General features: G+C 44.3%; 2 non-coding genes across 2 annotated transcripts; both read right to left on the bottom strand.

Annotated features, from left to right (window-relative positions):
• On the bottom strand, window positions 1-72 carry TRNAE-CUC (transfer RNA glutamic acid (anticodon CUC)). Its single transcript has one exon. It is a non-coding gene; the product is annotated as a tRNA-Glu (tRNA).
• Window positions 73-348: 276 nt separating this feature from the next.
• On the bottom strand, window positions 349-454 carry TRNAL-CAA (transfer RNA leucine (anticodon CAA)). The gene is made up of 2 exons: window positions 417-454; window positions 349-394 (listed from the first exon to the last, which is right to left on the bottom strand). It is a non-coding gene; the product is annotated as a tRNA-Leu (tRNA).
• Between the last annotated feature and the right edge of the window lie 14,782 nt (window positions 455-15,236).

Below are 15,236 nucleotides of genomic sequence, written 5' to 3'. Positions count from 1 at the left end.
TTCCCTGACCGGGAATCGAACCCGGGCCGCGGCGGTGAGAGCGCCGAATCCTAACCACTAGACCACCAGGGAACTGATGAAACAAGCGTCCTGTAACAAACTAGACTAAGCGTTTGACGCCTGACGTACTTTGCATGCATGAATATGATTGGATGAACGTCGGGTAAACCGCCTTCCTCTCTATTCAGGCAGCTGCTCAGCCATTGTAAATCCGGAAAAATGGGCAGCGGAGGACAGTGGCAAAGGGTAGAGTCTGAGTACGGCCGCCTTCTCGGGAAAGAGAAGAAAATGCCAGGCGCCCTCGAGGTTTTGGGGTCCCTGAGAGGGAGGAAAAAAAAAAAACGCACGTGTCAGGAGTGGGATTCGAACCCACGCCTCCACTCGGAGACCAGAAAGCCCGTAGGCAAGGTGAGCACCTTGAGTCTGGCGCCTTAGACCACTCGGCCATCCTGACACCCGCCCCTACCGCCGTCTTTGTAAAGCCTGCTTCCTGTGCCGGCTGGCCGCGTTGCCCTACCCAACCGCCGAGACAGGCTGTCGTCCAACCTACCTAGCCAGGGTCGTGAAGAAGCGCCTATTGCGCGCCTGGCTCTCCTGAGGAGCTCTAGAGGACGCCGCATCTACATTGCACCCGGGACCGTTCAGCCTGGCTCTCCCAGGCCGGGAATCGAACCGAGCCTCCAGAGGCAAGCACAATCCCCTCTAGAAAACCAGAGGGGTTAGTGACCACGGCGCAGGCGCCCGCCCTGCAAAGACAGGAAACTGTAGCAGCAAAGGGAGAGAAAAAGCGCCAGGCAGCTACCCACCTGGGTCACCCTCCACTGCCAGACCCCTGGCTCCCGCCGCATGTCCCCTCCCCTCGCTGAGGAAACGCCAACTACTTGAGTTAATACGTGGAAAGCACGTGGAAATACGCTTGCCACAGACTTAAGTGGCAAGTGATTGCTGTTGTTGTTTTCATTGTTATTAGGACTTTCTGCTTTACTGTCCCGGGCATACTCGTCCTTCAAGGTCCACCCCTCTTCCTCTGCCAAGTCACACAGCCATGGTTAGAAATAATGGGGCACCAGTGTTAAAGAGAAATATTATTCGTTTATGACAGTTGTTAAAGCATTGTAAGGAAGACTTTATTCAAAGGGAGCTCTCAGGATAGGTGTAGAGACTACTGCAATGGGATCTTGCAGGGAGGGAGAGAGAGATTGAACTCAACTCCGGATACAAGAAAAAGTGGGAATTTATAGCTAAGGAGCAGCGTGGCAGTCAGTGGATGGAAAATTAGTAAGAGAAAATATCATCAAGGGTAAGGGAGGAGTTCCATCTACCAACCTGACAGGATTCTTGGTGAAGGCAGACCACCGTGATGAAACATCACTTGGTGGGGCAGAGGGCAGGTGGAGGGTGAGGAACTCCATTAGATATCAAGGGCGATCAGATATCAAGGATGGGAGATTCTGGCTAAAACTGGACAACACAGAAATCCAAGTCAGGCCTAATTGAAAAAGAATTCAGGGGAGCAGTTAACAAGAGTGGAAAGACAGCAACTGTGCTTTAGCATCAAGGGGAAGGCCCAGCTCCTCTGCTCCAGACCACATACCATTCATTCATTCATTCATTCATTCTTTATTGAGGATCCACTGAAGATACGGCAGTGAACAAACACAGTAGCCCTTGCCCTGGCAAGCTGACTGCTCAGGAGACAGACAATCAGCACAAACAAATATCTGCAAACTGTGAAGACAAAACAAAAGCAGGGCAATGAAATGGTGGAGTTCTTTTTTTAGACTGGGGTGGTCAAGTAAGCCCTCACTGAGGTGAATTTTGCTAAAATAATTTTCAAAAAATAAAACACATGACTCTCACACAAACATATGATGCACATGTATCCAGATTTTATTCAACTCATTGATGAGGAGCCCTGTACTATGTTATAACCAATTCAAAGGAGATTTTGTAGAGATTTTTAAAATAATCAGTCAGCCAAAGGAATACTGACAAGAGATTGCTAACAAACGAATGGCAGATTAATATCCTAAGTGTAATAAAATGTGATGTTTAAGATTATGGTTTTTACTTTGAGGTTATTTTTTTTCCTACCAGAGAGAAATCAGGTGCATCTCTTGCCAAATTTTATTCGTATTGCTGGAAACAGGAATTCTTGGCCTTGCTCTCAGACAGAAACCATTGGCATTCCTATCAATTTTCTACAAGTTAACCTCTACTCCTATAGAATTGTAAAATAGTCAAGTCAATAGAAGTCAGTCAAAGGTGCCCAGGAATCAGATAATCCCCAAGGGGCTGCTAGACAATGCTAAGCACTCCACTGTAAGGACACCTACTGTCCAAGAGAACCAGAACCAGACAGCAGTTAAAATGATAAAAACAGATTTTATCCAGGAACTATTACAATAAGTGATAAGAGACCTCATATGCAACTGAGATCAATTCCAAATACAGCAAAGACAAGTGAGCATTTACAGCCAAGGAGCTGGGTGCGGGTCAACGGATGGAAAATGACTAAGAGGACACATTAAGGGTAGGGAGATTTCTTGCTACACTGACCTAACAGGATTTCTACTGAAGGCGAGTCAGGGTCATTAGATATGACCTGGAGGATGGTGGGGGATGAGAAATTTGATTAGATATAAGGGGTGATCAGATATCAAAGGTTGGGAGATTCTTGCTAAACTGACCTAGCAGGATTCTTATTAAAACTAGACTCTGCAAGGATGGACATGGAAGCCCGAGGTTGAAAAGAGGGCCCTAGCTGAAAAGAGGCCTCAGAGGAGCCTGGCTAAAGTTTGATCAAGGAGAGAGTCTTTGTCACTAGTAATCTCTTTTCTGTTTCCCAGTTTTGGAAAATCATTTCTTACACATTGGAGCCGTAACTGAAGGGAGGACATGAGCATTGTCAGAATGGGAGGTATGCTTTCTATAACCCTTGCGATAATATCCTAATTCCTCTGGTGGCCTACTTGGCCCTCAGGACCTTCTGACCCCCCTGACCTCACCTCACAGTCTCCCCTGTGCCCCAGTGAGCTAGCTGCCTTTTGCTCAACGTGCTTTATTTGCCTTTATTCCCTCTAGCTTGCCCAGAAAATGCCCTGGCTCTACCTGAGCCCCTGGAGGACAAGGACTGGGATCCAGCAGAGAAGAAAACAAAAGATCTGTGCTCAAAAGCTCACATTCCAGCCTAGAAAGATCTAGAATAAACAAAATAATTATATGTGCAAGTGATAAGTACTGTGAAGAACAATAAAGCAGAGAAAGGAGGGTAGAGGGAGATGCAAGTGGTTCAGAAGGCCTCTCGGGATGTTCCCTTTGAGCAAACATTTGAGGAGAGTCAAGGGGTGACCAGATAAAATATCTGAGGGGAGAGGGAAGAGCAGATCAAGGGGCAGCAAGGAATGCAAAACAGACAATATGTCTGGAACTGAGTAAGAGGGCCATGTGTCAGCCTGTAGATTGACACTCAGTGAAGAGGAGAGTTCTGAGCTGAGGTGTGGTAAGATATGGCCTAATTTCACAGGATTGTCTACCTGCCATATGGAGAGTAGACTGTAGAGTGCAAGAGTGAAGCAGGGAGAGCAACTGAGAGGCTACTGCAGGCTCCCTTGGACTGGACTGGGTGGCAGCAGGCCAGGTGATGAGGGATATTTGAATTCTGGACATATTTTGAAGGTGGAGCAAACAGGATTGATTTATGTGCAAGAAGTAAAGAAATGGCTTGTAACTCTTGGATTTGAGGCCTGAGCATTTGGCCGTTAGGGAAGGCTGGGAGGAGGCAGATTGTGGAGGAGGGAGAGTATGGTTTTCTATCTTCAGGTTTAAGATGCCTGTTAGAAGAGTCAAGTAGACAACTGCAAGCATCTGGAATACAAGGGAGAGGTCCAGTGGGAGATGTAAAGTAGAAGGTCGTTGGCCAATAGATTGTATTTAAAGCCATGAAACAGGCTGAGTTCACTGGTAAGTGGGGATAGGGGCCAAGGACTGGGCCCTGGGACATTCCAATAAGTTAAGAAAGAAGAGGGAAAAGCAGCATAGAAGGCTGAGAAAGAATGGCCAGTGGGGAAGAGAGAAAAAGTGGAGAGTCTGATATTGTGAAAGCCGTGTGGAGAAAGAGCGTGGAAGAGAGCATCCAATGCTGCAGAAGATGAGGACCCAGCGTAGCAGGGTTCTGGTGAGGATGGAGGACAGATTGGAGGGGGTCACAGCGCACAGTGATGTCCTTTGAGAAGCATTCTGCTGTGAAGGGGATCAGCAAAATGGAATGCTAGCTACAGGAGACCATGGAACCAAAAAAGGATTTGGGTTTGTTTGAAAACAAGTGTTACGTGGTGTGGCATACTGATGGAGTGATCCAGTGTTGCTGGACTTCTCAACATTCTTTGAACTCCTCTGGCCACGTGATGAAGCCCACAGAAAATTTCTCATGTTTTTTGTTTGTTTGTTTTAAAAACACGAAGGTGAAAGGGACATAACATAAAATTAACCATTCAGAGTAGCACTTTGCACATTCACAATGTTGTACAACCACTGTCTCTATTTAATTTCTGAAATAGTCTCATTATCCCAAAAGGACACCTTGTACCGGTCAAGCAGTTACTCCTTATCTTAGTCAGCTTGCGCTGCCATCACAAAATACCATAGACTGGGTGCCTTAATTAACAGGAATTTATTTTCTCACAGTTCTGAGGGCCCTACCTTCGTGACCTCATCTAAACCTGATTAGCTCCTAAAGGCCCCAACTTAAAATACCATCAACACCTAAGCCTTCAACTTTGGGGATTAGGACTTCAACACCTAAATTTGAAGGGTCAAAATTCAGTCTATAGCACTCCCTGTTCCACCCTCCCTAACCCCTGGCAACCACCAATCTGCTATGTTTATGAATGTATCTATTCTGAATATTTCATATAAATGGAGTCATATAATATGTGACCTTTTGTGTGTGCCTTCTTTTTCTTAGCACACACACAAGTGTGCATCCATATTGTAGCATGTATTAGTATTTCATCCCTTTTTATGGGTGAACAATATTCCATTGTATCAATATACCAGAATTTGTCCATTGGTGGACATTCGGGCAACTTTAGCTATTGTGAATAGTGCTCCTATGAACATGTGTGTACACACACTTAAGTACCTGTTGTCAACTTAAAAAAGAAAATTCACCAGTTATTTTACTCTCAAGACAAGTTTATTTGGGAATAGCCAAAAGAATTGCAATTCAGGATGTAAATACTATGGTGAACCACAGGGAAATCCAGAGAACAAAGGAAGAGAGCTTGCTTTTATAGAGAAAAAGGGGGAGTAGGGAGCAGATGTTCTAACTCAAAGTCCATTGGAGGAAAATAACAGTTCAGGGCAGAAATGGCGTTTCATTCGCTGAGCTGCAGTAATTCTCATTGGCTGGGCTGTTGCCAGGTGGGGAGAAAAATCTTCCTTTAGTGATAAAGTAGTTGTACTTTCTGTTTGAGATGCAAGCCTAGGTCTTTTCCTGTTTGGAGTAATTGAAGATGTATGATATGGCATGAGAGCTCCCCCTACAGGCCTTCCCACCTCCAATTTAGTTGAGGTTTCTCTTACTCGCTTCTCACTGCTTTCAATTCTTTGGGGTATATACCTAGGAACGGAATTGGTGGGTCGTTGGAATATAGATTGCAGGTTCCTCAAAAAGTTAAACATAGAATTACCAATCTATTTTCCACAGGAGCTGAACTACTTTACGTTTCCACCAGCAATGTATGAGGCTTCCAACTTCTCCTATTTTCCTTTTATTTTTTATTACAGCCACCCCAGTGGGTGTGCAGTGGTGCCTCATTGTAGTTTTGATTTGCATTTCCCTAAAAACTAGTATCTTTTCTTGTGCTTGTTGGCCATTTGTATATCTTCTTTGGAAAAATGTCTATTCCTTTGTTCATTTCTTAAATTGGGTTGTCTTCTTGTTCTTGAGTTGTAAGTGTTCTTTATATATTGTGGATCCTAGATCTTTATCAGCTAGAAGACTTGCAAATATTTTCTGCCATTCTGTAGCTTGTCTTTTCACTTTCTTCATAATGTTCTTGATGAATAAAAGTTTTGAATTTTAATTATAATTTATCTATTCTTCTTTTCTTGCTCATGCTTTTGGTGTCATATCTAAGAATCCATTGCCAAATCAAAGATCATGAAGATTTACCCCTATTTTTTCCTAATAGTTTTATGATTTTTAGCTCTTATATTTAGGTCATTGATCCATTTGGGGTTGATTTCTGTATGTGGTATGAGGTAGAGGTCAAATTCCACCCTGCATATGATATCCAGTTGTCTTCACACCATTTGTTGAAGAGATATTCTTTCCCCATTGTTCCAAATCAGTTGACCATAGATATGTGGGCTTATTTCTGGACTCTCAATTCTACTCCAGTGGTCTATATGTCTGTCTTTATGCCAGTACCACACTGTTTTGATGACTTTTGTTGTAGCTTTGTAGTAAGTTTTGAAATCAGGACATGTGATTCCCCCAACTTTGTTCTTTTTCTTCAAGATTATTTTGGCTATTTGAGGGCCTTTGCAATTCCAGATGCATTTGAGAATTGGCTTTTCCATTTCTGCAAAAGAAAAAAAGGCCATTGTGATTTTATTGAAGGTTACATCGAATCTGTACATTACTTTGGGTAGTATTGATTCAACAATATTAAGGGTTCCAGGCCATGAACATGGGATATCTTTCCATTTATTTGGGTGTTTATTTCAGCAATGTTTTATAGTTTTCAATGTATAAGTCTTTCACTTTCTTGGTTATATTTATGCATAGGTATTTTATTCTTTGGGGGCTATTGTAAATGGAATTGTTTTCTATTGTAAATGGAATTATTGGTGTATAGAAATACGACAGAATTTTGTGTTTTGATCTTGTACCCTGCAACTTTGCTAAACTTGTTTATTAGCTCTAGTAGTTTTTTTGTGTGGATTCTTGGGTATTTTTTATATATAGGATAATCATGTCATCTGCAACTAAAACTTATACTTATTCCCTTCCAATTTGGATGTGTTCTATTTGCCTAATCGCCTAATTGCTTTGGCTAGAACTTCTTGCTACAATATTGAATAACAGTGGTGAAAGTGGACATCTTTGTCTTGTTTCTGATCTTATAGGCAAAGCCTTCAGTCTTTCCCTTTGATGATAATGTTAGCTGTGGGATTTTCATATATATCCTTTATCATGTTGAGGAAGTTCCTTCATAATGTTTTTAAATGCATAAGACAAAATACATAGGATTACAAAGGAAACTATGCTGAAATTCTGTTATCAAAATGCTAAAATTAATTTCTGATATAGTAATATGTGTGCTTATTTATTAACACATTAAATAATAAGATATAGTAGCATTTTGAATTAGTGATAAGTATAAATGACATTCTGAAATATCTGCAACAACTGTAATGTGATATAAAAATATCTATGATTTTTATTCATGACACTGGGTCCTGCTCATACTACTGTGGTTTGCTGTCTCCGTTGTTAATGGAAGGAGATACTCAATTTCAGCTAGAGGTTAGTGAAGATAATGATGTAAATTGTTTCCCATCCAAATTCATGGGCCCCTGAAGTCTATCCACTGGGATCCCAGGCAGAAAAGAAAAAAAAAGAAAGATTGGCAACAGTTGTTAGCCCAGGTGCCAATCTTTAAAAAAAAACAGTGGATCAGAAGGAGCGAACCTGAAGGACAGATGGTGTTAGAGAGCAAGATGCTTGAAATAGCTGGAATAATCTCTGAGAGGTGCTGAAATGTTGCCAGGTAGCAAGAAGATACAGCTTTTAGAACTGCCTGGGAAGGACTGGGGAAAGCTTTAAAGAAGATGACGTTTGAGTAACATGTTTCATATTCTAGAGACATTCATTCTAGATTTTTCAATATTATTTTATTTTCTTTCTCTTTTTTTTTTTTGAGGAAGATTAGCCCTGAGCTAACATCTGCTGCCAATCCTCCTCTTTTCACTGAGGAAGACTGGCCCTGAGCTAACATCCATGCCCATCTTCCTCCACTTTATACGTGGGACGCCTACAGCATGGCTCGCCAAGCGGTGCCATGTCCGCACCGGATCCGACCGGTGAACCCCAGGCAGCCGAAGCAGAACGTGCGCACTTAACCGCTGCGCCCTCGGGCTGGGGCCCCTCAGATTTTTCAATTTTAAAAAATGTTCAAATTCAGTAAAATATTTCATGCCTAAACTAAAATTTGTACTTACCAAACAAATATATTACACTTTGCAGTTCACACTTTGTTTTACTGTTTTAGCTTCCAAGCTAGCGGCTATGTAGAGTGACAGAATTGTTTAACTCAAGTTGATTCTCCATCTTTACAACCACTGTGCTATTGTGTATTTCTAATCCACCGTTTAAATACAGGTATATGTGGTCCCTTAGGCCATGGAGAGGTCGTCTGTGCCCAAAGTGAGCATAAATGGTTCCAAACCAAACTGTTAAGAACTTACTTTGGAAGTGAACATGTGTAGCTGAGTGGGCCTCTGTCCTGAGCTGACACAGTAATGTAAATTCTCCATATTAATTTCCATGTAGAATATAATGTTTACTAAAAGATAAATAACAAGAATGTGCTGGGGGCCGGCCCCGTGGCTGAGCAGTTAAGTTCACGTGCTCTGCTTCCACAGCCCAGGGTTTCGCTGGTTCGGATCCTGGGCGCCGACACGGCACCACTCATCAAGCCATGCTGAGGCGGTGTCCCACATGCCACAACTAGAAGGACCCACAAGTAAAAATACACAACTGTGTACTGGGGAGCTTTGGGGAGAAAAAGGAAAAATAAAATATTTAAATAAAAAAAGAATGTTCTAATTGAAGCATTAGGATCTTGAGATAGACAAACTAATTCAACCTACAACTGTAAGTCTACAATTGTTTAGAACTTAGACCACCAGAAGATTTTACCCAGAAGTATTTTATCACTGACATTGTTTATGATTGACAGGGTGGGTGGTAATAAAAATCACACTGACTTGTTTGGTTTTGTTTTTTTATTTAAATTCTTTGCGGGCCATGCCCCTGACTCTGCCCCTGGTTCTGATTCTTTTTTTTTTTTTAAAGATTTTATTTTTTTCCTTTTTCTCCCCAAAGCCCCTCCAGTACATAGTTGTACATTCTTCGTTGTGGATCCTTCTAGTTGTGGCATGTGGGACACCACCCCAGCGTGGTCCGACGAGGAGTGCCATGTCCGCGCCCAGGATTCAAACCAACGAAACACTGGGCCGCCTGCAGCAGAGAGCGCGATCTTAACCACTCTGGCCACGGGGCCAGCCCCTGCCCCTGGTTCTGATTCTAACTCCACTGGGCTGTCTTCTTGCTCCATTTCACCTCCTAGAAGTAGTTGCCCATGTTGCACATGTGCGAGGTGACAGTGCCCGTGGACTTGTGTTAAGGAGTCTTCTTACCTTGTTATAGGGAGTTGGGTGGAGGGGAGAAGACAAACAGGGGAAGAAGTCTGGGCAGGCTGAGGAGGAGGTGACACCAGGCTAGGGCAGGGTAGGAGTTGTAGGGTGGAAGACGGAATAATAATGAAGAGGATGCACTTGGACAGCATCATCTGATTTAAATTTAGGGGAAGTCTTTTCTTCTTGCTCTTGGACCTTTTGCCCTATGTCTTCTTAGTGCCTTGGGCCCTTCCCTCAAGCTTCCAAGTTGTTTCTCTGTTCTCCTTTGAACTTCCCCCTCCCCTGTCCTGCCCTCTTCCAAGATGAGAATCCTCCAAGATAAACTTTGAACTTTGATAAGTCAGCAAGGCCTAGATTCCCAGCTCGTGGTGGCCTTGGCGAACCTGAAAAACTCACACAGCATCATCACTGCCATCTCCTAGGCTCCACTGTATGGTGTTGGTGGTTGAAGGGAGGGGACTCAGGAGGTCTAGATGCTCTGGTTACACAAAGAGGGTCTTACTGTAGCTTCTAAAAAGCCTCCTACAGTGCTCTGTCACCCCTCCTCCTCTCTCCATGCTGGATTGCAGTAGTGCATATGGCAGGGGAGATGCTATTTCCTCCAAGCCATTTGCCATAACCACGTCCATTTCATTTTTCATTCTGTTATCATCTTAAAGCCCTCCAGGGAAAAATAGCCTCATTTAGATCATCAGTGGAGATGTGAACCACCTCACTTCTCTGCAACAATTTTCTTGTATGCCCCTTGAACATCATCCACTTCCTGCTACCAAGCAACTTTCAGATCCCATCTCCTTTTCCCAGTATCTACCCAGACCTCAGTTCTGTTTTCTATTCTGAAATTACTGCCTTCAGAGTATCAAGACTTGAGTTAATAAACTTGAAATACTGGGTAGTGTTGCAGTCATCTCAATAGATGTAGTAGCCAGATTTAGGTTTTCCTGGTGGAGAGGGCTGAGGGGCAGGCATTTATGTGTTGGGCATCATGCTGGGTGTCTTTACAGGTCAGGGAGAGGGTTGGCATAACCAGAGGCAAGCCTCACAACACAAGTTCTTGCCAGCACATATCCTCAACTCACTGGTTTTCTCACCTTATTTTACTGCTGGGGCTGTTAGCAGCCTACCTCTTTTTCTCCTTTCCCAGGCCTTCTAAACAAATAGAGCAATGAGAGGGACACTGATGGGGACCATTTTTACACACAGCTATAGCAATCTTCAGAGATTCTTAGAGATGCTTTGTGATCAAGTCCTGTCCATTTAGCTCTTAAGGCAGAGCATCTTTCACAAGGGTTTTCACTTAGGAGAAAGGGGATGGTGTGGCTAGCCTCTTTATGAGTTTAGGAGAAAGCCTAAAGGGTGTCAAGGCTGATGAAGCCCAACACTCTAATCCAGTAGACTACAGTCTCTGCTCAGGGCTACAAATGGGAAGTTTAACCACAAGCTGTTGTGGTGCTTCTGGAGAAAGTAACCTGAAGACTGACAATAAGGGAATTACAGCCATGTTTCCCAGTTCTCACCAGCTGAATGGGCAGTCTGAGGATGACAAGATTCACCAGGTCCTGGTAGATGGAAGCAAGGAGAGATGGAACCACTTTTTTTGAGAACCATCCAAATGTGATCTGGTGAGTGGACCAGAGGGGAATGCAACAAGAATAGAATTAGGAGAAAGGATTTCAAAACGGTGGTAGTTCACAAATTCTTCTGAAGTCTGACGCTGGAAGATGGCAGAAGAGAATTGGTTGCATCTATTTTGGGCCCAAATGTAAAACTTTCTACGTACAGAGAAAAATGAAATGTGGCAAGGAAAAGGGGAGAAGACAAAAGGAAAGAAAAAGAGGACAATATGCAATAAGGGCTAGAAAGGAGGAAAAAGGGTAGTTAGAAGTAAAATGAGAAAAGAAACGTCAGTAAATGGAGAGAATAAAACAGGAATGAGAGAAAACAAAGATGAGAGGAAAAGAATAAACACAGGAAGCAGAGCCGAATGAGAGGAAAGCAGCAAATTCTAAAATTGAGTGCTAGCTCCAAGATGTAGCAGGAGAAAAATATAGGGGGTGTGCGTGGTGGTGGGAGGGCTCTTTCTTACCCTTTATCTTTCATCTTAGGCTCCTTTCCCCCTAATAAGCCTGGCTTATATGACTAGTATTCTCTCAGCACCTTCTACTTGCCCGTCTGGCTTCACGTCCTACTTCATTTGAACACACACAGGCCCAACAGTGCAAAGGCCTGGTACAGGAGATGAAGATGACTAAACGAGAAATAGGAAAGGAAAGAGTCCGGCGCGTGGCTGGGGGGAGGGTGGCGGGGGGTAACGTCAGAACACTCCATCTATCAGAGGAACCTCATCTTTGAGCTCTCCTTACCCAGCACACCCACCCAGTGGAGACTTCCACCCGACAAAGCAGCACACAAGCCAGCTTCTACTGAAAGTGAATCAGATTTTATTTCTGACTTCGCCAGGGAGTGAGGCAGCAGGAGTGGTCCAGGTGCCTGGATTCTAACCTCCCACGACTGCTTGGACCTTTTCCTGCGCCCATGACTTCCCTGGCTTTCTCAAATGTTTTCTCCTTCCCTGAGCCTTTACTCTGGAAACACCATTTCGTCTGCAACACATCCAAGGCCCAGGTGCTCGGATCTCTGCTATAGCCTGGATGATAACCGAGCTATATCTGTAAATCTGCGATTTTCCGCAATTATTCGGCAGCGCTGCCTATCCCGGAGCCTCCCACGCAAGGCCCGCCCCTCTAACTAGAGCGTGTGGCGCGCCACCCACACCCGCCAGCCACCTGCCGGGATGGGGGACGCATGGACAGAAAGCGCCGCTCAGGGAGCAGGAGGGACAGGAGAGCGGCGCTGGTCTTGGCAGAACCCACGGCCTGGCGCTCACCGCGCTCATCAGCGCTCTCCCGCCTAAGCTGGGTCGCCTCGCGCACGATGTGGTCAAAGAGGTCCCGCTCCACCACGTGCAGCATGACCACGGCGTCGCTGGGCAGCTGTTCCTTCAGAACCTGGAGCATAATGTTGCCCTGCAGCCAGAGTCGCGTACTCCGCCGTGCCCACGGCCGCAACAGCGGAGAGCACCCCTGCTGCTGCAACATTCCGGCTGGCGAATCTCTTGGTTGCCGGCTTCCTCTGAATCTGCAGCCGAAGAACACAAACGCGACGGGAGTGGCGCGGCTAGCCACAGCAGAGCACAGTCCTGCATCTCTTACAGACCGTCGCAGCCCGCCCACATGCCATCACAGAGGGCACTGGCCGGTCACGGTCGGGTGTGATTGGCCGCAGCGCGCGGCACCGCCCACTGAATGTCAAGGGACGAGGGCAAATTAGGAATTAGGTTGCTCCCAGCGATGCTGATTGGCTGGAGGGAAGAGACGCTGGACGCTGATTGGATGAGGGCGGAGACAAAGGGCCTCCTACTGGGCCTGAGCAAGGCTGAGAGTGTCTGCGGGTTTCGCGAAAATTAGGGCTGAAATTTCCTGCGGATTGCTCCTTCTCCAGCCCAAATGAGTCTTCTGAGGATTTCAGATCAGCGGGTTGATTCCAACTCTGTAGCAATTTGTCTCTTCCCTTCTTTGGACCAGGGAAGTGGAAAATGTTTTTTGTGTTTAGGGAGAAGATATTGAGAACTCAGTGGGTACAGCAACAGAAATATTAGATGTGGCTTTTCCCAAGGGAGGAGATAAAAAGGGGGCTACGGTGCCATGTAAAGTACAGGAAAAATAAATGTCATGAGGACAAATATAATGTCCTCCACATGGACCCCTACAGCTTGTTACACGAGTTCATCATGGGGAGATTTAGGAACTTCTATGTGAAAAAGAATTGGCAGTTTCAGCATGCGGAAAATTCCATGTAACTCAAAGAGATAAAGCTAAGAAAAGCTCGAATTTAGCCTTTGTAAGAGGATGATAAAATGGAACTCTATAATCTCATATTGGGCTGAGGAAGCAGTAAAGGCAGAGAACAAATATAAAGAATCCCCCTTCCCCTCCGTGCCAAAGAACTTAATGCTCCTCTTCAGAATTTACAAAGAAGGGAGCTGGTGACTATTTTAAGAGACTTGGCTCATCTCTTACTTCAATAACGTAAAAAAATTGAAGAGAGGTTGACAGAGAAAAAAGGATTTCTTTGGAGAGGTTTATTGGAGGGTTAAGGAGTTTAAAGTTTTATTATTTTGAGTAGTATCAAACCCAGAGAACCAAGAATGTTCTTGGGTTCTCAAAGTGAGTAAAGGACTTTAATGATCTAAGAGTAACCAAGGTTATGGAACTGCTTGTGATTTCATCCACAAGACCGAGAAGCTAGGATTTTGCAGATGCCTATTAAAGGACTATGAGGGGAAAGAATAAAGCTTTTTTCTCTTTTTCCCCTATAGAGTCCTGCACTTTTCATGTAAGTGTTACACCTTCATTAATGAGTAAATTATCTGGAACAAGGTGGGAAATCTTCCTTCCTACTGTATACTAGGTAGACAAGTACGTTGAGTCATTGGTACCTCAAATCAAGACGACAGTATGAGCAGGGCATACGGGGCTTATCCTAAGGGTGGTTCATGATGGGACACCATGTCATTTAGTCTGTTTAAGTACAGAGAATCCTGGGATAGACAACAATCATACATCAACAACAAACATACAAGTAAACAAGTCCCTGAAATGATGTCCGAGAATGGTGAGTGCTAGGAGGGAGAAAGAATAGGGCACAGTGGGGCAGAGAATGACAAAAAGGATCTTTCTGAGTGGGTGATCTTGGAGCTTGGATTTACATAAGAAGGAAACAACCACACAAAGAGGGAGGCAAGCACTCCAGAGAGAAGGAATTCCCTCCAGCATACTTGGCACACTTAAAAAATAGCAAGAACGTTGTCATAGCTAAGACAGAGTGGACACAGTGAGGAAAGGTGGAGATGGAGGCCAGAGGAGCGGCCAACAGCCAGATCACAAAGAGCCTTGGGGCCATGGTTGGGGTTTTGGGTTGCACTAGAGACCAGTGAAAGATTTTAAGCAGGAGATTTTATCTTTGAGGTTACTGTCCCTGCTTTGTGAGGGTAAGAGTAGAAGTAGTAGGCAGATCAATTAGGAGGAGCTGGCCATAGACCAGAAGAAAGATGGTGGTGGTCTGGTAAGCTAAAAAAAGGTCCAGTAAAAAAGATATCTATGTCATCGTCTCTGAAGCCTGTGAATGTTACCTTATCTGGTAAACACTTTGCAGATGTGATTGTTTTAAGATATTGAGATGGGGACATTCTTTGGATTATGCAGGTGTGTCCTCATAAGAGAGAAGCTGAGGGAGATTTGATACAGAGAAAAGAGGAGGAAGCAATATGACCAGGGAGACAGAGATTGGAGTGATATGGCCACAAGTCAGGGAATGCTGGCCACCACAAGAAGCAAGGAAAAGATTCTCCCCTAGATCCCTTATAGGGAGTACGGCCCTGCCAACACCTTGATACTAAGACTTCTGGCCTCCACAACTGTGAGAGAATAAATTTCTGCTTTTTTCAGCCATCAAGTTTGTGGTGATGTGTTACAGCAACCACAGAAAACTAATACAGGTGGCTTAGAGCAAGGTTTTACCAGTGGAGAGGGCCAGAAGTCACTGACTTCAAGATGTATTTTTGGAGATAGTATCAACAGGACTAGTGGTGTATATAGTGTTGGTATCTCAGAAGGAGAAGAGTCAAGGATGATTCCAGGTTTTTGTTCTGAACAAGTGGGTGGATGATGGCAACTTCCTAATACAGGAGAGGGGGCAGGAATTATTAAGTGTTATGAGTTGGCCATGGTCATGTTTGAGAAAAA

Source organism: Equus quagga, chromosome 9 (genome assembly GCF_021613505.1).
Source record: "Equus quagga isolate Etosha38 chromosome 9, UCLA_HA_Equagga_1.0, whole genome shotgun sequence".
NCBI classification, from domain to species: domain Eukaryota; kingdom Metazoa; phylum Chordata; class Mammalia; order Perissodactyla; family Equidae; genus Equus; species Equus quagga.
This window is presented reverse-complemented; position numbering and strand designations above follow the sequence as displayed.